At 55.1% G+C, this 23779-nt stretch overlaps 3 pseudogenes; all 3 read right to left on the bottom strand.

The window, feature by feature from the left end:
* Positions 1 to 5450: 5450 nt before the first annotated feature.
* On the bottom strand, positions 5451 to 5625 carry LOC126450704 (U2 spliceosomal RNA; annotated as a pseudogene).
* A 6137-nt stretch (positions 5626 to 11762) lies between these two features.
* LOC126450703 (U2 spliceosomal RNA) lies at positions 11763 to 11937 on the bottom strand (annotated as a pseudogene).
* A 6137-nt stretch (positions 11938 to 18074) lies between these two features.
* Positions 18075 to 18249, bottom strand: LOC126450702 (U2 spliceosomal RNA; annotated as a pseudogene).
* Positions 18250 to 23779: the final 5530 nt, after the last annotated feature.

The raw sequence follows: 23779 nt of genomic DNA, 5'->3' as shown, positions 1-23779 counted from the left end.
AATGGTGTGGCCCAAGAGCCACACCATTGCGTTTCGCCTTGGTCGGGGTTGTGTTTGAAGATCAGGTGTCAGGAACCAGTCGGTGGATACATTTGCTGGCGTCGTCCCACCGATCAGCGCTATGAGTACACGTGCAAGGGTCCACACTTCTGTGACGTGGGGGCAGAGGAGGCGATGCTCCCTGGTGTCAACGTCACCACAGCGGCCGCAAGCAGCCGAGGGCCGTAGGCGGATGGCCGCCAGGCGATGGTTAGTGGGGATTAAATTGTTGACGACACGGTACCATAGCGCTGAAACCGCCGTGGGAAGGGCTGAGTTGTTAATATTAGCCCAAACTTGGCGCCAGATGACCGACGGTCGTCTGTCCTCTAATTTATGGGGCTTGGGCTGGCCTCGGAGTGCCTGGTAAAGGCGCTTCGACGTGCGTGCCTTGTCAGTGGCCACTGCGAGGACATAACTGCGGTGGAAGTAATAGTCTCTGACCGTCGTCAGCCGGATCGGAATATGCATCAAACAGACCGGTGCACGCGCCGAGTGTGGACGATAACGGTCGAAGAGGACCGCTGTAGTCCCACCGGGGTCGGCGTCGCGCAAAGCGGCGACACGGTGAATCAGAAGGGCCGCACATTTCCGAGAAAAGTCAATGAGGCCAAGGCCGCCATCGACCTTCGGCAGCATACAGGTCAGCGCATCAACCTTGAACAGCGCATGCCGCCACAAGAGCCAATATACTGCTTGGGATATGGCTCGGCCGATCTGCTTCGGCAGCGTAAGGAGTTGGGCGACATACCATGCTCGTGAGAGGAGATAACCATTAATAAGCCGGATGCGTTGATGGAGGTCGAGCCGTCGATCAGCGTGGCTCACGCAAAGGCCCCTGATGCGTGTGAGAAGCCGCCGCCACGTGAGGGTTAACATACGCTGCGGACAGGCAGTCACCTCAAGACCCAAGATACGCTGTTCCCCTACAACTCGGTACCAGGGGCGTTCGACGGTCAAAGATCGTGGCCCTAGCGGAAGTAACACAGTCTTGTTGGGATTTAACTGAGCACCGGAGGCCCGTTCATAAACATCGAGAATGCGGCGAACGGAATCGATGTCCCTTGCGTTAGCAACGAACACACCAACGTCATCGGCGTAGGCCGCACAGCGGAAGGTGACGCCTGGGAGAACGACACCGTCGACCAACCGGCCAATGTCACGCAGCATGGGGTCCAGCGCTAAGGCAAACAAATACATCGACAAGGGACACCCCTGTCGAACTGACCGTCTGATGGGAATGGGGCGCGACCGGCAACCGTTCACCACGATAGTGGAATTTGCCCCATCCAAGAAGTTCCGGATGATGCGTATGAAGCGCTCCCCAAAACCCATCCGCGACATAACGCCCAGCAGGTAAGGGTGCGAGACCCTGTCAAAGGCACCGGCGAAGTCCAAGGAAAGAATGGCAGCCGGGGTGCGAGTGTCAGCGGTGAGGAAGACAACATCGCGGTACAGGGAAGCGGCGGTGAAGATGTTCCGACGCGAAACGCCACAGGATTGAGTGGGGCAAAGTACCTTAGTCATCGCCTGTTTGAGACGAGAGGCCACGCATCGTGCCACCAACTTATAGTCAGTGTTAAGGACAGTGATAGGACGCAGGTCTTGAGCTCGGCAGTGACCAGTCACCTTTGGAATAAGGGCAATACGTCCAGATAAAAAGTCGGCGGGTAAGTCGCATCCAGCAAAAATCTCCTCGCACATTGTGCAGAAACGGTCGCCGAGCAGGTCCCAAAATTGTTGGTAGAACTCATAAGGGAGACCGTCGGGGCCAGGTGACTTGCGTCCCGGACAGGCACGGAGGACAGATGTGAGGTCAGCGAGTGTCAGGGGCTCGGTTAAGGAGCCGCGGTCATGACGATCCAAAGAAGTGGGCACCCCACTGACAAGTGCACGTTGGGCGGCAACGTCGACCTCAACATCCTGGAAGAGGTGCGTGAAATGGTCCGTCAGGTGTTGGAGGACGTCGCGGTTGTCTGTGATACGCGCACCATCGTCTGTCTTAAGGCGCAAAATGGTGTTCTTCTTGGCACGAGTTCGTTCAGAGGCTAGGTGATAAAGGGATGGCTCCTCGCCTTCAATCAGGGATGCAGAACGACACCGCACCACCATACCGTCGGCTTTCTCCCGAGAGAAGCGAAGGATTTGCGCCTTAATTTTGTTGAGGCGCATGCGGAGCTGATCATACCGGTCAGCAGGAAGAGTCAGGGCGTCAGTGAGACACTGCTGATAGAAGGCCAACGTGCTACGTTTCCAGTGGGCGACGTCGCGACTGTATTGCCGGATAACACGTCGCAGCCGGGGCTTCGCACAGCGGAGCCACCAAACCACCGTGGTAGGGTACCGGGAAGTGTCCACGAGACAATCCTGCCACGTTTTCGTGACAAGAGCACGAAGTTCGGGCAGGGACAGATGAAGGGTATTCATCTTCCAAGAGGTGCCACGAGGAACCGGGGCAGGACCCGCGATACGCAAGGAACACGAGTACGCACAGTGGTCACTAAAGGCCACGGGTATGACTTGGACGGCACAAAGGGCGGGAGTCAAATCAGTCGAGACATAAACACGATCAATACGGCTGGCTCCAGTGGGATAGATGTGGGTAAATTGCGTGTAGGCGGGATGGAAGTGGCGCCATGTGTCAGTAAGGTCAGCCGCCCGAAGGAGTGAAGCGAGCGCTTCACACCGCATAGGCGTCGGGACCTGGTCAACTTCGGCCACCACACAGTTGAAGTCTCCGCCAAAGACGATAGGGCGACGAGCTGCGAAGAAAGGGGGGAGATCAGACTGAAAAAGTGTTGTTCTGCCATGCCTGTGGTTAGCACCGGAAGGAGCATAGACATTTAGAAAAAGGACATCTTGAAGGATACATGCAAGAACGCGACCGTTGGGTAGCGTGGTAACGTGGGATGGAATAAACTCTGATCGGTAAAGCAAAGCAGTACCCCGCCGGGCGTCAGGGTCGATGTTATACAGCGCCTCATAACCAGCAAGGTCAGATAGAAAAGGGGCACAAACTTCCTGGAGAAAGACCACATCAAACGCACCAAGGCGGAGAAAGTCCTTCAGAGATCGAAGTTTGACCGGGTTGGAGATGGAGTTGATATTGATCGTTAAAAGGGAGAGGGCTCCCGGCGGACGGTCAAAGGCAGGCATGGGAGAGCAACACAGAGTAGACAACGGCAGATAGGGTCACGGCCGTAGGGAAGCAGGTGTGGAAATATCCACACCAGAACCCAGCGATATCACCCCGGATGTGAGAAACAAATACCAAGCAGCTCATGTGGGGAAAGACCCACTCAATCACGCATGTCATCGCCCTCGTCGTCAGCCCAGTTCAGGCCTCCCCCATCGGCAGGATAGTCTAAGCCAGGCGGCGCAGACGCGTCGGACACAGTAGGATGTGAAAGGGTGCGAGTACGCTGCATTGGCTGGTCGCTACCCTGGTCATGTTTCCGTTTTGCAGGGATCGCTCCCCGATCTCGCGAGGAACTGATAAGAGCCTCTAGTTGCCGAGCAGTTTGCCGCATACCGCCCAAGCGGTCAGCGGAAACAGAGCGGGAAACTGAGGAGGCCTGAGAGTCAGCCTCACTGCCGCTCTCAGGAGGACGTAAACCGTCCGCTTCCTCCGCCGGCTGGTCCGGGTTCGCCTTCTTGCGCCGATGACGACGGCGGGGGGACTTAGCGTCATCTGCCGGGAGGGGCGGGGTAGGAAGAACGACCTCCATCTGTTCGACAACGACCACATCACTCGCCATAGCAGGCACATCAGACGCCGCCGGCGGTACCGCCACAACGGGCGTCTGGTCCGGGACGGGTCCGTCAACCGGTGCACTGGGTGCCGGTTGCACTGCTTCTGGCGGGGGCGACACGTCAGTTCGCTCAGCGGGACGGTGGGCAGCGCCCGCCACTACCTCGCTGAGGAGAGGCACAAGGTCGGTACCAGCAGTGCGTTCCCGCGGCAGTTGCACAGGACGCCGGCGCGGGCAGTCCACGCGGAGATGCTCCGTCGATTGACAAAGGGAGCAAGTCTGCGGTTGCCCAATATAGGTGATCTGGGCCCTGGTACTCGCAACATTGATATACGACGGGATGTGCTGGCGGAGGTCCATGCGGACACTACGAACGCCACTGTTGCCCTGGAAACGGTAGGCACTTCCCCACTTCTCATTCGTGATGCTGAGCACCGTGCCATACCGCGACAGGACACGGCCGATTACGTCATTGGGACACTCAGGGGGTACGTTAAATACCCGCACAGTTCGTATCCCAAAGCCAGATGGCACAATATGCACTGTTCCGACAGTTCCATCGAAGTAGCGGAACGGATGTTCGCCCGCGAGTGCCAGGCCATACTTTTCGTATTTCTCCTGGTCGAGAAATTTCACGAATAACGAGAATAAGACAAAATCCAGTTGAAAGGTGTCGACGTCATTTTCCGGTACTTTCAGATCACCAAATATCCATTCCTGTATTTCAAACGCCGTAGGCCGTCTCGCTGCTCTGTCGAATACGCATTGAATACTGTTCGACCGGTTCGACATATTCACCGCAAAAATATCAACGCTGGAAAAACCAAGAACAAACGAAACGACCACGAAACGCGACTCGCGACCCGCTACAGAGCACAACGGACCGCTCCGACCGCGGGGTGCTTCTTAGCCAAAAGGCCGAGAAGCGATAAGGAAAAACCGCAGTGGAAGGGCCTAAATGCTTGCAGCGTGTGCGCTCCACTTGTGGGAGTGACACACGGTGGTACGGGCCGATATGGCAACAGGCGACCGTCGAAAACATCGCAAAAGCAAGAACAGGAAGGATCGACAATTCACGAGAGCACTCGTCAACAGCCCAGTACTACCCTCCATGTCCAAGAGTAAACTGCGACCCCCATCTGAACGCCGCTAGCTGCCAGGGCAGTGGAGAAGCCGTGAGTCCGCCCCACAGCAGCTCCAGGCTGGCGCGAGCTACATCGGCGCGAGGCTGGCGCGAGCTACACCTAGCCGAGTGCTTGCATCGTCCACCGCCTACTGCATACGTGTGTGTGCACACGCATTCTGCGTGCGTGCGGCGACGACGACGACGTTCGCGAGGAGCTAAGGATATAACTCCAAAAAATTTAATTAAAATTATCTGTGGCCGGACAATAGGAGACGCCAACGACACATCCGAAGGCACTGCTCTGGGCCACGATAAATTACCAGCCTAGTGTAATGCGGCTGCAAGAGCGGTCCGGCTAACGGCAAAAAAAAAAAAAAAAAAATGCTTGAGATAATCTTAAATTAATTAAAAGAAATCGTGGTGTGTAGGCAGCTAACTACTGGGCACATCGACAACTACGACAAGTTTAGCCACCAGCGGAATATCTCATCACTGCAGAATATTAACCCATTTCAGTCTGTGTTTTAATTAATTTTAGGTGGGCCGATCCCGGCGGTACTGCAATGCCGGGCCAACCCGCGACAGAGGTGGAGCAAGCCCCTAGCACTCCGTCATGAACCAAAAATGAGTTTAATATTCTGGTCCTGCGATGCAGGACGTATCAGATATTAAGCTGATAAGAACAGATACTACACTTTTTTTTTTTTTTTTTTTTTTTTTTGTATTCTTTTTTTTTTTTTTTTTTTTTTTTACCTTGTCCTCTCCAAAATTGCCGCCATCCTAGAGTGTCGCCGCAGCACGCACAACATGGTGCATCGAGTAGCAAGACTTGTTGCCAGGAACGAAATTAAAAGCGAGGGGCATACTCTGCTATGCCGCAATGGGCGACGACACTTGACTCAGAAAGACACCTCACTCTGCAGGTGTGAAGAAATAGTGAGTTGAGAACCAAAAGGAAGAAAGAAAGAAAGATAGAAATGAAAGGAAATGAAAGGAAATTAAAAAGAGGGACGGCAGCACACACAAATGAAAATAAAACTGGCGAGATAATCCCATCGCCCAGAGAATTAACGAAGGAATAAGCTTCTAAGATTGATTGCGTGATTCCTATTTTTCCAATAAAGTTATGGCAATAGTTGTTCCAATTGCGAATCGGGGGGAGTCAAGTCAAAGATTGGTGCAAAAAAACCAGGGGCAAGCCCAGGCAATGCCTGGACAAGGTGCCCTAGGCAACCTGGAACACCGTTTGGTATCCATGGATCATTGCAACTTTCAAATACCGGGCAAAAGTGGTCGTATAGTTTCGAGCAGATTCCGCCACGCGATGCTGGCTCCACAGGTAGTCCATGTAAGAGACAGCATCGGCGAGGGAAAGGTCGTAGATCGTGAAAATGGTGTGGCCCAAGAGCCACACCATTGCGTTTCGCCTTGGTCGGGGTTGTGTTTGAAGATCAGGTGTCAGGAACCAGTCGGTGGATACATTTGCTGGCGTCGTCCCACCGATCAGCGCTATGAGTACACGTGCAAGGGTCCACACTTCTGTGACGTGGGGGCAGAGGAGGCGATGCTCCCTGGTGTCAACGTCACCACAGCGGCCGCAAGCAGCCGAGGGCCGTAGGCGGATGGCCGCCAGGCGATGGTTAGTGGGGATTAAATTGTTGACGACACGGTACCATAGCGCTGAAACCGCCGTGGGAAGGGCTGAGTTGTTAATATTAGCCCAAACTTGGCGCCAGATGACCGACGGTCGTCTGTCCTCTAATTTATGGGGCTTGGGCTGGCCTCGGAGTGCCTGGTAAAGGCGCTTCGACGTGCGTGCCTTGTCAGTGGCCACTGCGAGGACATAACTGCGGTGGAAGTAATAGTCTCTGACCGTCGTCAGCCGGATCGGAATATGCATCAAACAGACCGGTGCACGCGCCGAGTGTGGACGATAACGGTCGAAGAGGACCGCTGTAGTCCCACCGGGGTCGGCGTCGCGCAAAGCGGCGACACGGTGAATCAGAAGGGCCGCACATTTCCGAGAAAAGTCAATGAGGCCAAGGCCGCCATCGACCTTCGGCAGCATACAGGTCAGCGCATCAACCTTGAACAGCGCATGCCGCCACAAGAGCCAATATACTGCTTGGGATATGGCTCGGCCGATCTGCTTCGGCAGCGTAAGGAGTTGGGCGACATACCATGCTCGTGAGAGGAGATAACCATTAATAAGCCGGATGCGTTGATGGAGGTCGAGCCGTCGATCAGCGTGGCTCACGCAAAGGCCCCTGATGCGTGTGAGAAGCCGCCGCCACGTGAGGGTTAACATACGCTGCGGACAGGCAGTCACCTCAAGACCCAAGATACGCTGTTCCCCTACAACTCGGTACCAGGGGCGTTCGACGGTCAAAGATCGTGGCCCTAGCGGAAGTAACACAGTCTTGTTGGGATTTAACTGAGCACCGGAGGCCCGTTCATAAACATCGAGAATGCGGCGAACGGAATCGATGTCCCTTGCGTTAGCAACGAACACACCAACGTCATCGGCGTAGGCCGCACAGCGGAAGGTGACGCCTGGGAGAACGACACCGTCGACCAACCGGCCAATGTCACGCAGCATGGGGTCCAGCGCTAAGGCAAACAAATACATCGACAAGGGACACCCCTGTCGAACTGACCGTCTGATGGGAATGGGGCGCGACCGGCAACCGTTCACCACGATAGTGGAATTTGCCCCATCCAAGAAGTTCCGGATGATGCGTATGAAGCGCTCCCCAAAACCCATCCGCGACATAACGCCCAGCAGGTAAGGGTGCGAGACCCTGTCAAAGGCACCGGCGAAGTCCAAGGAAAGAATGGCAGCCGGGGTGCGAGTGTCAGCGGTGAGGAAGACAACATCGCGGTACAGGGAAGCGGCGGTGAAGATGTTCCGACGCGAAACGCCACAGGATTGAGTGGGGCAAAGTACCTTAGTCATCGCCTGTTTGAGACGAGAGGCCACGCATCGTGCCACCAACTTATAGTCAGTGTTAAGGACAGTGATAGGACGCAGGTCTTGAGCTCGGCAGTGACCAGTCACCTTTGGAATAAGGGCAATACGTCCAGATAAAAAGTCGGCGGGTAAGTCGCATCCAGCAAAAATCTCCTCGCACATTGTGCAGAAACGGTCGCCGAGCAGGTCCCAAAATTGTTGGTAGAACTCATAAGGGAGACCGTCGGGGCCAGGTGACTTGCGTCCCGGACAGGCACGGAGGACAGATGTGAGGTCAGCGAGTGTCAGGGGCTCGGTTAAGGAGCCGCGGTCATGACGATCCAAAGAAGTGGGCACCCCACTGACAAGTGCACGTTGGGCGGCAACGTCGACCTCAACATCCTGGAAGAGGTGCGTGAAATGGTCCGTCAGGTGTTGGAGGACGTCGCGGTTGTCTGTGATACGCGCACCATCGTCTGTCTTAAGGCGCAAAATGGTGTTCTTCTTGGCACGAGTTCGTTCAGAGGCTAGGTGATAAAGGGATGGCTCCTCGCCTTCAATCAGGGATGCAGAACGACACCGCACCACCATACCGTCGGCTTTCTCCCGAGAGAAGCGAAGGATTTGCGCCTTAATTTTGTTGAGGCGCATGCGGAGCTGATCATACCGGTCAGCAGGAAGAGTCAGGGCGTCAGTGAGACACTGCTGATAGAAGGCCAACGTGCTACGTTTCCAGTGGGCGACGTCGCGACTGTATTGCCGGATAACACGTCGCAGCCGGGGCTTCGCACAGCGGAGCCACCAAACCACCGTGGTAGGGTACCGGGAAGTGTCCACGAGACAATCCTGCCACGTTTTCGTGACAAGAGCACGAAGTTCGGGCAGGGACAGATGAAGGGTATTCATCTTCCAAGAGGTGCCACGAGGAACCGGGGCAGGACCCGCGATACGCAAGGAACACGAGTACGCACAGTGGTCACTAAAGGCCACGGGTATGACTTGGACGGCACAAAGGGCGGGAGTCAAATCAGTCGAGACATAAACACGATCAATACGGCTGGCTCCAGTGGGATAGATGTGGGTAAATTGCGTGTAGGCGGGATGGAAGTGGCGCCATGTGTCAGTAAGGTCAGCCGCCCGAAGGAGTGAAGCGAGCGCTTCACACCGCATAGGCGTCGGGACCTGGTCAACTTCGGCCACCACACAGTTGAAGTCTCCGCCAAAGACGATAGGGCGACGAGCTGCGAAGAAAGGGGGGAGATCAGACTGAAAAAGTGTTGTTCTGCCATGCCTGTGGTTAGCACCGGAAGGAGCATAGACATTTAGAAAAAGGACATCTTGAAGGATACATGCAAGAACGCGACCGTTGGGTAGCGTGGTAACGTGGGATGGAATAAACTCTGATCGGTAAAGCAAAGCAGTACCCCGCCGGGCGTCAGGGTCGATGTTATACAGCGCCTCATAACCAGCAAGGTCAGATAGAAAAGGGGCACAAACTTCCTGGAGAAAGACCACATCAAACGCACCAAGGCGGAGAAAGTCCTTCAGAGATCGAAGTTTGACCGGGTTGGAGATGGAGTTGATATTGATCGTTAAAAGGGAGAGGGCTCCCGGCGGACGGTCAAAGGCAGGCATGGGAGAGCAACACAGAGTAGACAACGGCAGATAGGGTCACGGCCGTAGGGAAGCAGGTGTGGAAATATCCACACCAGAACCCAGCGATATCACCCCGGATGTGAGAAACAAATACCAAGCAGCTCATGTGGGGAAAGACCCACTCAATCACGCATGTCATCGCCCTCGTCGTCAGCCCAGTTCAGGCCTCCCCCATCGGCAGGATAGTCTAAGCCAGGCGGCGCAGACGCGTCGGACACAGTAGGATGTGAAAGGGTGCGAGTACGCTGCATTGGCTGGTCGCTACCCTGGTCATGTTTCCGTTTTGCAGGGATCGCTCCCCGATCTCGCGAGGAACTGATAAGAGCCTCTAGTTGCCGAGCAGTTTGCCGCATACCGCCCAAGCGGTCAGCGGAAACAGAGCGGGAAACTGAGGAGGCCTGAGAGTCAGCCTCACTGCCGCTCTCAGGAGGACGTAAACCGTCCGCTTCCTCCGCCGGCTGGTCCGGGTTCGCCTTCTTGCGCCGATGACGACGGCGGGGGGACTTAGCGTCATCTGCCGGGATGGGCGGGGTAGGAAGAACGACCTCCATCTGTTCGACAGCGACCACATCACTCGCCAGAGCAGGCACATCAGACGCCGCCGGCGGTACCGCCACAACGGGCGTCTGGTCCGGGACGGGTCCGTCAGCCGGTGCACTGGGTACCGGTTGCACTGCTTCTGGCGGGGGCGACACGTCAGGTCGCTCAGCGGGACGGTGGGCAGCGCCCGCCACTACCTCGCTGAGGAGAGGCACAAGGTCGGTACCAGCAGCGCGTTCCCGCGGCAGTTGCACAGGACGCCGGCGCGGGCAGTCCACGCGGAGATGCTCCGTCGAGTGACAAAGGGAGCAAGTTTGCGGTTGCCCAATATAGGTGACCTGGGCCCTGGTACTCGCAACATTTATATACGACGGGATGTGCTGGCGGAGGTCCATGCGGACACTACGAACGCCGCTGTTGCCCTGGAAACGGTAGGCACTTCCCCACTTCTCATTCGTGATGCTGAGCACCGTGCCATACCGCGACAGGACACGGCCGATTACGTCATTGGGACACTCAGGGGGTACGTTAAATACCCGCACAGTCCGTATCCCAAAGCCAGATGGCACTATATGCACTGTTCCGACAGTTCCATCGAAGTAGCGGAACGGATGTTCGCCCGCGAGTGCCAGGCCATACTTTTCGTATTTCTCCTGGTCGAGAAATTTCACGAATAACGAGAATAAGACAAAATCCAGTTGAAAGGTGTCGACGTCATTTTCCGGTACTTTCAGATCACCAAATATCCATTCCTGTATTTCAAAGGCCGTAGGCCGTCTCGCTGCTCTGTCGAATACGCATTGAATACTGTTCGACCGGTTCGACATATTCACCGCAAAAATATCAACGCTGGAAAAACCAAGAACAAACGAAACGACCACGAAACGCGACTCGCGACCCGCTACAGAGCACAACGGACCGCTCCGACCGCGGGGTGCTTCTTAGCCAAAAGGCCGAGAAGCGATAAGGAAAAACCGCAGTGGAAGGGCCTAAATGCTTGCAGCGTGTGCGCTCCACTTGTGGGAGTGACACACGGTGGTACGGGCCGATATGGCAACAGGCGACCGTCGAAAACATCGCAAAAGCAAGAACAGGAAGGATCGACAATTCACGAGAGCACTCGTCAACAGCCCAGTACTACCCTCCATGTCCAAGAGTAAACTGCGACCCCCATCTGAACGCCGCTAGCTGCCAGGGCAGTGGAGAAGCCGTGAGTCCGCCCCACAGCAGCTCCAGGCTGGCGCGAGCTACATCGGCGCGAGGCTGGCGCGAGCTACACCTAGCCGAGTGCTTGCATCGTCCACCGCCTACTGCATACGTGTGTGTGCACACGCATTCTGCGTGCGTGCGGCGGCGACGACGACGTTCGCGAGGAGCTAAGGATATAACTCCAAAAAATTTAATTAAAATTATCTGTGGCCGGACAATAGGAGACGCCAACGACACATCCGAAGGCACTGCTCTGGGCCACGATAAATTACCAGCCTAGTGTAATGCGGCTGCAAGAGCGGTCCGGCTAACGGCAAAAAAAAAAAAAAAAAAAAAAAATGCTTGAGATAATCTTAAATTAATTAAAAGAAATCGTGGTGTGTAGGCAGCTAACTACTGGGCACATCGACAACTACGACAAGTTTAGCCACCAGCGGAATATCTCATCACTGCAGAATATTAACCCATTTCAGTCTGTGTTTTAATTAATTTTAGGTGGGCCGATCCCGGCGGTACTGCAATGCCGGGCCAACCCGCGACAGAGGTGGAGCAAGCCCCTAGCACTCCGTCATGAACCAAAAATGAGTTTAATATTCTGGTCCTGCGATGCAGGACGTATCAGATATTAAGCTGATAAGAACAGATACTACACTTTTTTTTTTTTTTTTTTTTTTTTTTGTATTCTTTTTTTTTTTTTTTTTTTTTTTTACCTTGTCCTCTCCAAAATTGCCGCCATCCTAGAGTGTCGCCGCAGCACGCACAACATGGTGCATCGAGTAGCAAGACTTGTTGCCAGGAACGAAATTAAAAGCGAGGGGCATACTCTGCTATGCCGCAATGGGCGACGACACTTGACTCAGAAAGACACCTCACTCTGCAGGTGTGAAGAAATAGTGAGTTGAGAACCAAAAGGAAGAAAGAAAGAAAGATAGAAATGAAAGGAAATGAAAGGAAATTAAAAAGAGGGACGGCAGCACACACAAATGAAAATAAAACTGGCGAGATAATCCCATCGCCCAGAGAATTAACGAAGGAATAAGCTTCTAAGATTGATTGCGTGATTCCTATTTTTCCAATAAAGTTATGGCAATAGTTGTTCCAATTGCGAATCGGGGGGAGTCAAGTCAAAGATTGGTGCAAAAAAACCAGGGGCAAGCCCAGGCAATGCCTGGACAAGGTGCCCTAGGCAACCTGGAACACCGTTTGGTATCCATGGATCATTGCAACTTTCAAATACCGGGCAAAAGTGGTCGTATAGTTTCGAGCAGATTCCGCCACGCGATGCTGGCTCCACAGGTAGTCCATGTAAGAGACAGCATCGGCGAGGGAAAGGTCGTAGATCGTGAAAATGGTGTGGCCCAAGAGCCACACCATTGCGTTTCGCCTTGGTCGGGGTTGTGTTTGAAGATCAGGTGTCAGGAACCAGTCGGTGGATACATTTGCTGGCGTCGTCCCACCGATCAGCGCTATGAGTACACGTGCAAGGGTCCACACTTCTGTGACGTGGGGGCAGAGGAGGCGATGCTCCCTGGTGTCAACGTCACCACAGCGGCCGCAAGCAGCCGAGGGCCGTAGGCGGATGGCCGCCAGGCGATGGTTAGTGGGGATTAAATTGTTGACGACACGGTACCATAGCGCTGAAACCGCCGTGGGAAGGGCTGAGTTGTTAATATTAGCCCAAACTTGGCGCCAGATGACCGACGGTCGTCTGTCCTCTAATTTATGGGGCTTGGGCTGGCCTCGGAGTGCCTGGTAAAGGCGCTTCGACGTGCGTGCCTTGTCAGTGGCCACTGCGAGGACATAACTGCGGTGGAAGTAATAGTCTCTGACCGTCGTCAGCCGGATCGGAATATGCATCAAACAGACCGGTGCACGCGCCGAGTGTGGACGATAACGGTCGAAGAGGACCGCTGTAGTCCCACCGGGGTCGGCGTCGCGCAAAGCGGCGACACGGTGAATCAGAAGGGCCGCACATTTCCGAGAAAAGTCAATGAGGCCAAGGCCGCCATCGACCTTCGGCAGCATACAGGTCAGCGCATCAACCTTGAACAGCGCATGCCGCCACAAGAGCCAATATACTGCTTGGGATATGGCTCGGCCGATCTGCTTCGGCAGCGTAAGGAGTTGGGCGACATACCATGCTCGTGAGAGGAGATAACCATTAATAAGCCGGATGCGTTGATGGAGGTCGAGCCGTCGATCAGCGTGGCTCACGCAAAGGCCCCTGATGCGTGTGAGAAGCCGCCGCCACGTGAGGGTTAACATACGCTGCGGACAGGCAGTCACCTCAAGACCCAAGATACGCTGTTCCCCTACAACTCGGTACCAGGGGCGTTCGACGGTCAAAGATCGTGGCCCTAGCGGAAGTAACACAGTCTTGTTGGGATTTAACTGAGCACCGGAGGCCCGTTCATAAACATCGAGAATGCGGCGAACGGAATCGATGTCCCTTGCGTTAGCAACGAACACACCAACGTCATCGGCGTAGGCCGCACAGCGGAAGGTGACGCCTGGGAGAACGACACCGTCGACCAACCGGCCAATGTCACGCAGCATGGGGTCCAGCGCTAAGGCAAACAAATACATCGACAAGGGACACCCCTGTCGAACTGACCGTCTGATGGGAATGGGGCGCGACCGGCAACCGTTCACCACGATAGTGGAATTTGCCCCATCCAAGAAGTTCCGGATGATGCGTATGAAGCGCTCCCCAAAACCCATCCGCGACATAACGCCCAGCAGGTAAGGGTGCGAGACCCTGTCAAAGGCACCGGCGAAGTCCAAGGAAAGAATGGCAGCCGGGGTGCGAGTGTCAGCGGTGAGGAAGACAACATCGCGGTACAGGGAAGCGGCGGTGAAGATGTTCCGACGCGAAACGCCACAGGATTGAGTGGGGCAAAGTACCTTAGTCATCGCCTGTTTGAGACGAGAGGCCACGCATCGTGCCACCAACTTATAGTCAGTGTTAAGGACAGTGATAGGACGCAGGTCTTGAGCTCGGCAGTGACCAGTCACCTTTGGAATAAGGGCAATACGTCCAGATAAAAAGTCGGCGGGTAAGTCGCATCCAGCAAAAATCTCCTCGCACATTGTGCAGAAACGGTCGCCGAGCAGGTCCCAAAATTGTTGGTAGAACTCATAAGGGAGACCGTCGGGGCCAGGTGACTTGCGTCCCGGACAGGCACGGAGGACAGATGTGAGGTCAGCGAGTGTCAGGGGCTCGGTTAAGGAGCCGCGGTCATGACGATCCAAAGAAGTGGGCACCCCACTGACAAGTGCACGTTGGGCGGCAACGTCGACCTCAACATCCTGGAAGAGGTGCGTGAAATGGTCCGTCAGGTGTTGGAGGACGTCGCGGTTGTCTGTGATACGCGCACCATCGTCTGTCTTAAGGCGCAAAATGGTGTTCTTCTTGGCACGAGTTCGTTCAGAGGCTAGGTGATAAAGGGATGGCTCCTCGCCTTCAATCAGGGATGCAGAACGACACCGCACCACCATACCGTCGGCTTTCTCCCGAGAGAAGCGAAGGATTTGCGCCTTAATTTTGTTGAGGCGCATGCGGAGCTGATCATACCGGTCAGCAGGAAGAGTCAGGGCGTCAGTGAGACACTGCTGATAGAAGGCCAACGTGCTACGTTTCCAGTGGGCGACGTCGCGACTGTATTGCCGGATAACACGTCGCAGCCGGGGCTTCGCACAGCGGAGCCACCAAACCACCGTGGTAGGGTACCGGGAAGTGTCCACGAGACAATCCTGCCACGTTTTCGTGACAAGAGCACGAAGTTCGGGCAGGGACAGATGAAGGGTATTCATCTTCCAAGAGGTGCCACGAGGAACCGGGGCAGGACCCGCGATACGCAAGGAACACGAGTACGCACAGTGGTCACTAAAGGCCACGGGTATGACTTGGACGGCACAAAGGGCGGGAGTCAAATCAGTCGAGACATAAACACGATCAATACGGCTGGCTCCAGTGGGATAGATGTGGGTAAATTGCGTGTAGGCGGGATGGAAGTGGCGCCATGTGTCAGTAAGGTCAGCCGCCCGAAGGAGTGAAGCGAGCGCTTCACACCGCATAGGCGTCGGGACCTGGTCAACTTCGGCCACCACACAGTTGAAGTCTCCGCCAAAGACGATAGGGCGACGAGCTGCGAAGAAAGGGGGGAGATCAGACTGAAAAAGTGTTGTTCTGCCATGCCTGTGGTTAGCACCGGAAGGAGCATAGACATTTAGAAAAAGGACATCTTGAAGGATACATGCAAGAACGCGACCGTTGGGTAGCGTGGTAACGTGGGATGGAATAAACTCTGATCGGTAAAGCAAAGCAGTACCCCGCCGGGCGTCAGGGTCGATGTTATACAGCGCCTCATAACCAGCAAGGTCAGATAGAAAAGGGGCACAAACTTCCTGGAGAAAGACCACATCAAACGCACCAAGGCGGAGAAAGTCCTTCAGAGATCGAAGTTTGACCGGGTTGGAGATGGAGTTGATATTGATCGTTAAAAGGGAGAGGGCTCCCGGCGGACGGTCAAAGGCAGGCATGGGAGAGCAACACAGAGTAGACAACGGCAGATAGGGTCACGGCCGTAGGGAAGCAGGTGTGGAAATATCCACACCAGAACCCAGCGATATCACCCCGGATGTGAGAAACAAATACCAAGCAGCTCATGTGGGGAAAGACCCACTCAATCACGCATGTCATCGCCCTCGTCGTCAGCCCAGTTCAGGCCTCCCCCATCGGCAGGATAGTCTAAGCCAGGCGGCGCAGACGCGTCGGACACAGTAGGATGTGAAAGGGTGCGAGTACGCTGCATTGGCTGGTCGCTACCCTGGTCATGTTTCCGTTTTGCAGGGATCGCTCCCCGATCTCGCGAGGAACTGATAAGAGCCTCTAGTTGCCGAGCAGTTTGCCGCATACCGCCCAAGCGGTCAGCGGAAACAGAGCGGGAAACTGAGGAGGCCTGAGAGTCAGCCTCACTGCCGCTCTCAGGAGGACGTAAACCGTCCGCTTCCTCCGCCGGCTGGTCCGGGTTCGCCTTCTTGCGCCGATGACGACGGCGGGGGGACTTAGCGTCATCTGCCGGGATGGGCGGGGTAGGAAGAACGACCTCCATCTGTTCGACAGCGACCACATCACTCGCCAGAGCAGGCACATCAGACGCCGCCGGCGGTACCGCCACAACGGGCGTCTGGTCCGGGACGGGTCCGTCAGCCGGTGCACTGGGTACCGGTTGCACTGCTTCTGGCGGGGGCGACACGTCAGGTCGCTCAGCGGGACGGTGGGCAGCGCCCGCCACTACCTCGCTGAGGAGAGGCACAAGGTCGGTACCAGCAGCGCGTTCCCGCGGCAGTTGCACAGGACGCCGGCGCGGGCAGTCCACGCGGAGATGCTCCGTCGAGTGACAAAGGGAGCAAGTTTGCGGTTGCCCAATATAGGTGACCTGGGCCCTGGTACTCGCAACATTTATATACGACGGGATGTGCTGGCGGAGGTCCATGCGGACACTACGAACGCCGCTGTTGCCCTGGAAACGGTAGGCACTTCCCCACTTCTCATTCGTGATGCTGAGCACCGTGCCATACCGCGACAGGACACGGCCGATTACGTCATTGGGACACTCAGGGGGTACGTTAAATACCCGCACAGTCCGTATCCCAAAGCCAGATGGCACTATATGCACTGTTCCGACAGTTCCATCGAAGTAGCGGAACGGATGTTCGCCCGCGAGTGCCAGGCCATACTTTTCGTATTTCTCCTGGTCGAGAAATTTCACGAATAACGAGAATAAGACAAAATCCAGTTGAAAGGTGTCGACGTCATTTTCCGGTACTTTCAGATCACCAAATATCCATTCCTGTATTTCAAAGGCCGTAGGCCGTCTCGCTGCTCTGTCGAATACGCATTGAATACTGTTCGACCGGTTCGACATATTCACCGCAAAAATATCAACGCTGGAAAAACCAAGAACAAACGAAACGACCACGAAACGCGACTCGCGACCCGCTACAGAGCACAACGGACCGCTCCGACCGCGGGGTGCTTCTTAGCCAAAAGGCCGAGAAGCGATAAGGAAAAACCGCAGTGGAAGGGCCTAAATGCTTGCAGCGTGTGCGCTCCACTTGTGGGAGTGACACACGGTGGTACGGGCCGATATGGCAACAGGCGACCGTCGAAAACATCGCAAAAGCAAGAACAGGAAGGATCGACAATTCACGAGAGCACTCGTCAACAGCCCAGTACTACCCTCCATGTCCAAGAGTAAACTGCGACCCCCATCTGAACGCCGCTAGCTGCCAGGGCAGTGGAGAAGCCGTGAGTCCGCCCCACAGCAGCTCCAGGCTGGCGCGAGCTACATCGGCGCGAGGCTGGCGCGAGCTACACCTAGCCGAGTGCTTGCATCGTCCACCGCCTACTGCATACGTGTGTGTGCACACGCATTCTGCGTGCGTGCGGCGGCGACGACGACGTTCGCGAGGAGCTAAGGATATAACTCCAAAAAATTTAATTAAAATTATCTGTGGCCGGACAATAGGAGACGCCAACGACACATCCGAAGGCACTGCTCTGGGCCACGATAAATTACCAGCCTAGTGTAATGCGGCTGCAAGAGCGGTCCGGCTAACGGCAAAAAAAAAAAAAAAAAAAAAAAATGCTTGAGATAATCTTAAATTAATTAAAAGAAATCGTGGTGTGTAGGCAGCTAACTACTGGGCACATCGACAACTACGACAAGTTTAGCCACCAGCGGAATATCTCATCACTGCAGAATATTAACCCATTTCAGTCTGTGTTTTAATTAATTTTAGGTGGGCCGATCCCGGCGGTACTGCAATGCCGGGCCAACCCGCGACAGAGGTGGAGCAAGCCCCTAGCACTCCGTCATGAACCAAAAATGAGTTTAATATTCTGGTCCTGCGATGCAGGACGTATCAGATATTAAGCTGATAAGAACAGATACTACACTTTTTTTTTTTTTTTTTTTTTTTTTTGTATTCTTTTTTTTTTTTTTTTTTTTTTTTTACCTTGTCCTCTCCAAAATTGCCGCCATCCTAGAGTGTCGCCGCAGCACGCACAACATGGTGCATCGAGTAGCAAGACTTGTTGCCAGGAACGAAATTAAAAGCGAGGGGCATACTCTGCTATGCCGCAATGGGCGACGACACTTGACTCAGAAAGACACCTCACTCTGCAGGTGTGAAGAAATAGTGAGTTGAGAACCAAAAGGAAGAAAGAAAGAAAGATAGAAATGAAAGGAAATGAAAGGAAATTAAAAAGAGGGACGGCAGCACACACAAATGAAAATAAAACTGGCGAGATAATCCATCGCCCAGAGAATTAACGAAGGAATAAGCTTCTAAGATTGATTGCGTGATTCCTATTTTTCCAATAAAGTTATGGCAATAGTTGTTCCAATTGCGAATCGGGGGGAGTCAAGTCAAAGATTGGTGCAAAAAAACCAGGGGCAAGCCCAGGCAATGCCTGGACAAGGTGCCCTAGGCAACCTGGAACACCGTTTGGTATCCATGGATCATTGCAACTTTCAAATACCGGGCAAAAGTGGTCGTATAGTTTCGAGCAGATTCCGCCACGCGATGCTGGCTCCACAGGTAGTCCATGTAAGAGACAGCATCGGCGAGGGAAAGGTCGTAGATCGTGAAAATGGTGTGGCCCAAGAGCCACACCATTGCGTTTCGCCTTGGTCGGGGTTGTGTTTGAAGATCAGGTGTCAGGAACCAGTCGGTGGATACATTTGCTGGCGTCGTCCCACCGATCAGCGCTATGAGTACACGTGCAAGGGTCCACACTTCTGTGACGTGGGGGCAGAGGAGGCGATGCTCCCTGGTGTCAACGTCACCACAGCGGCCGCAAGCAGCCGAGGGCCGTAGGCGGATGGCCGCCAGGCGATGGTTAGTGGGGATTAAATTGTTGACGACACGGTACCATAGCGCTGAAACCGCCGTGGGAAGGGCTGAGTTGTTAATATTAGCCCAAACTTGGCGCCAGATGACCGACGGTCGTCTGTCCTCTAATTTATGGGGCTTGGGCTGGCCTCGGAGTGCCTGGTAAAGGCGCTTCGACGTGCGTGCCTTGTCAGTGGCCACTGCGAGGACATAACTGCGGTGGAAGTAATAGTCTCTGACCGTCGTCAGCCGGATCGGAATATGCATCAAACAGACCGGTGCACGCGCCGAGTGTGGACGATAACGGTCGAAGAGGACCGCTGTAGTCCCACCGGGGTCGGCGTCGCGCAAAGCGGCGACACGGTGAATCAGAAGGGCCGCACATTTCCGAGAAAAGTCAATGAGGCCAAGGCCGCCATCGACCTTCGGCAGCATACAGGTCAGCGCATCAACCTTGAACAGCGCATGCCGCCACAAGAGCCAATATACTGCTTGGGATATGGCTCGGCCGATCTGCTTCGGCAGCGTAAGGAGTTGGGCGACATACCATGCTCGTGAGAGGAGATAACCATTAATAAGCCGGATGCGTTGATGGAGGTCGAGCCGTCGATCAGCGTGGCTCACGCAAAGGCCCCTGATGCGTGTGAGAAGCCGCCGCCACGTGAGGGTTAACATACGCTGCGGACAGGCAGTCACCTCAAGACCCAAGATACGCTGTTCCCCTACAACTCGGTACCAGGGGCGTTCGACGGTCAAAGATCGTGGCCCTAGCGGAAGTAACACAGTCTTGTTGGGATTTACTGAGCACCGGAGGCCCGTTCATAAACATCGAGAATGCGGCGAACGGAATCGATGTCCCTTGCGTTAGCAACGAACACACCAACGTCATCGGCGTAGGCCGCACAGCGGAAGGTGACGCCTGGGAGAACGACACCGTCGACCACCGGCCAATGTCACGCAGCATGGGGTCCAGCGCTAAGGCAAACAAATACATCGACAAGGGACACCCCTGTCGAACTGACCGTCTGATGGGAATGGGGCGCGACCGGCAACCGTTCACCACGATAGTGGAATTTGCCCCATCCAAGAAGTTCCGGATGATGCGTATGAAGCGCTCCCCAAAACCCATCCGCGACATAACGCCCAGCAGGTAAGGGTGCGAGACCCTGTCAAAGGCACCGGCGAAGTCCAAGGAAAGAATGGCAGCCGGGGTGCGAGTGTCAGCGGTGAGGAAGACAACATCGCGGTACAGGGAAGCGGCGGTGAAGATGTTTCCGACGCGAAACGCCACAGGATTGAGTGGGGCAAAGTACCTTAGTCATCGCCTGTTTGAGACGAGAGGCCACGCATCGTGCCACCAACTTATAGTCAGTGTTAAGGACAGTGATAGGACGCAGGTCTTGAGCTCGGCAGTGACCAGTCACCTTTGGAATAAGGGCAATACGTCCAGATAAAAAGTCGGCGGGTAAGTCGCATCCAGCAAAAATCTCCTCGCACATTGTGCAGAAACGGTCGCCGAGCAGGTCCCAAAATTGTTGGTAGAACTCATAAGGGAGACCGTCGGGGCCAGGTGACTTGCGTCCCGGACAGGCACGGAGGACAGATGTGAGGTCAGCGAGTGTCAGGGGCTCGGTTAAGGAGCCGCGGTCATGACGATCCAAAGAAGTGGGCACCCCACTGACAAGTGCACGTTGGGCGGCAACGTCGACCTCAACATCCTGGAAGAGGTGCGTGAAATGGTCCGTCAGGTGTTGGAGGACGTCGCGGTTGTCTGTGATACGCGCACCATCGTCTGTCTTAAGGCGCAAAATGGTGTTCTTCTTGGCACGAGTTCGTTCAGAGGCTAGGTGATAAAGGGATGGCTCCTCGCCTTCAATCAGGGATGCAGAACGACACCGCACCACCATACCGTCGGCTTTCTCCCGAGAGAAGCGAAGGATTTGCGCCTTAATTTTGTTGAGGCGCATGCGGAGCTGATCATACCGGTCAGCAGGAAGAGTCAGGGCGTCAGTGAGACACTGCTGATAGAAGGCCAACGTGCTACGTTTCCAGTGGGCGACGTCGCGACTGTATTGCCGGATAACACGTCGCAGCCGGGGCTTCGCACAGCGGAGCCACCAAACCACCGTGGTAGGGTACGGGAAGTGTCCACGAGACAATCCTGCCACGTTTTCGTGACAAGAGCACGAAGTTCGGGCAGGGACAGATGAAGGGTATTCATCTTCCAAGAGGTGCCACGAGGAACCGGGGCAGGACCCGCGATACGCAAGGAACACGAGTACGCACAGTGGTCACTAAAGGCCACGGGTATGACTTGGACGGCACAAAGGGCGGGAGTCAAATCAGTCGAGACATAAACACGATCAATACGGCTGGCTCCAGTGGGATAGATGTGGGTAAATTGCGTGTAGGCGGGATGGAAGTGGCGCCATGTGTCAGTAAGGTCAGCCGCCCGAAGGAGTGAAGCGAGCGCTTCACACCGCATAGGCGTCGGGACCTGGTCAACTTCGGCCACCACACAGTTGAAGTCTCCGCCAAAGACGATAGGGCGACGAGCTGCGAAGAAAGGGGGAGATCAGACTGAAAAAGTGTTGTTCTGCCATGCCTGTGGTTAGCACCGGAAGGAGCATAGACATTTAGAAAAAGGACATCTTGAAGGATACATGCAAGAACGCGACCGTTGGGTAGCGTGGTAACGTGGGATGGAATAAACTCTGATCGGTAAAGCAAAGCAGTACCCCGCCGGGCGTCAGGGTCGATGTTATACAGCGCCTCATAACCAGCAAGGTCAGATAGAAAAGGGGCACAAACTTCCTGGAGAAAGACCACATCAAACGCACCAAGGCGGAGAAAGTCCTTCAGAGATCGAAGTTTGACCGGGTTGGAGATGGAGTTGATATTGATCGTTAAAAGGGAGAGGGCTCCCGGCGGACGGTCAAAGGCAGGCATGGGAGAGCAACACAGAGTAGACAACGGCAGATAGGGTCACGGCCGTAGGGAAGCAGGTGTGGAAATATCCACACCAGAACCCAGCGATATCACCCCGGATGTGAGAAACAAATACCAAGCAGCTCATGTGGGGAAAGACCCACTCAATCACGCATGTCATCGCCTCGTCGTCAGCCCAGTTCAGGCCTCCCCCATCGGCAGGATAGTCTAAGCCAGGCGCGCAGACGCGTCGGACACAGTAGGATGTGAAAGGGTGCGAGTACGCTGCATTGGCTGGTCGCTACCCTGGTCATGTTTCCGTTTTTGCAGGGATCGCTCCCCGATCTCGCGAGGAACTGATAAGAGCCTCTAGTTGCCGAGCAGTTGCCGCATACCGCCCAAGCGGTCAGCGGAAACAGAGCGGGAAACTGAGGAGGCCTGAGAGTCAGCCTCACTGCCGCTCTCAGGAGGACGTAAACCGTCCGCTTCCTCCGCCGGCTGGTCCGGGTTCGCCTTCTTGCGCCGATGACGACGGCGGGGGGACTTAGCGTCATCTGCCGGGATGGGCGGGGTAGGAAGAACGACCTCCATCTGTTCGACAGCGACCACATCACTCGCCAGAGCAGGCACATCAGACGCCGCCGGCGGTACCGCCACAACGGGCGTCTGGTCCGGGACGGGTCCGTCAGCCGGTGCACTGGGTACCGGTTGCACTGCTTCTGGCGGGGGCGACACGTCAGGTCGCTCAGCGGGACGGTGGGCAGCGCCCGCCACTACCTCGCTGAGGAGAGGCACAAGGTCGGTACCAGCAGCGCGTTCCCGCGGCAGTTGCACAGGACGCCGGCGCGGGCAGTCCACGCGGAGATGCTCCGTCGAGTGACAAAGGAGCAAGTTTGCGGTTGCCCAATATAGGTGACCTGGGCCCTGGTACTCGCAACATTTATATACGACGGGATGTGCTGGCGGAGGTCCATGCGGACACTACGAACGCCGCTGTTGCCCTGGAAACGGTAGGCACTTCCCACTTCTCATTCGTGATGCTGAGCACCGTGCCATACCGCGACAGGACACGGCCGATTACGTCATTGGGACACTCCAGGGGGTACGTTAAATACCCGCACAGTCCGTATCCCAAAGCCAGATGGCACTATATGCACTGTTCCGACAGTTCCATCGAAGTAGCGGAACGGATGTTCGCCCGCGAGTGCCAGGCCATACTTTTCGTATTTCTCCTGGTCGAGAAATTTCACGAATAACGAGAATAAGACAAAATCCAGTTGAAAGGTGTCGACGTCATTTTCCGGGTACTTTCAGATCACCAAATATCCATTCCTGTATTTCAAAGGCCGTAGGCCGTCTCGCTGCTCTGTCGAATACGCATTGAATACTGTTCGACCGGTTCGACATATTCACCGCAAAAATATCAACGCTGGAAAAACCAAGAACAAACGAAACGACCACGAAACGCGACTCGCGACCCGCTACAGAGCACAACGGACCGCTCCGACCGCGGGTGCTTCTTAGCCAAAAGGCCGAGAAGCGATAAGGAAAAACCGCAGTGGAAGGGCCTAAATGCTTGCAGCGTGTGCGCTCCACTTGTGGGAGTGACACACGGTGGTACGGGCCGATATGGCAACAGGCGACCGTCGAAAACATCGCAAAAGCAAGAACAGGAAG

Source organism: Schistocerca serialis, unplaced genomic scaffold (genome assembly GCF_023864345.2).
Source record: "Schistocerca serialis cubense isolate TAMUIC-IGC-003099 unplaced genomic scaffold, iqSchSeri2.2 HiC_scaffold_750, whole genome shotgun sequence".
NCBI lineage: Eukaryota > Metazoa > Arthropoda > Insecta > Orthoptera > Acrididae > Schistocerca > Schistocerca serialis.
Note: the sequence above shows the minus strand (reverse complement) of the source record. Positions and strands in the feature narration are given on the sequence as shown.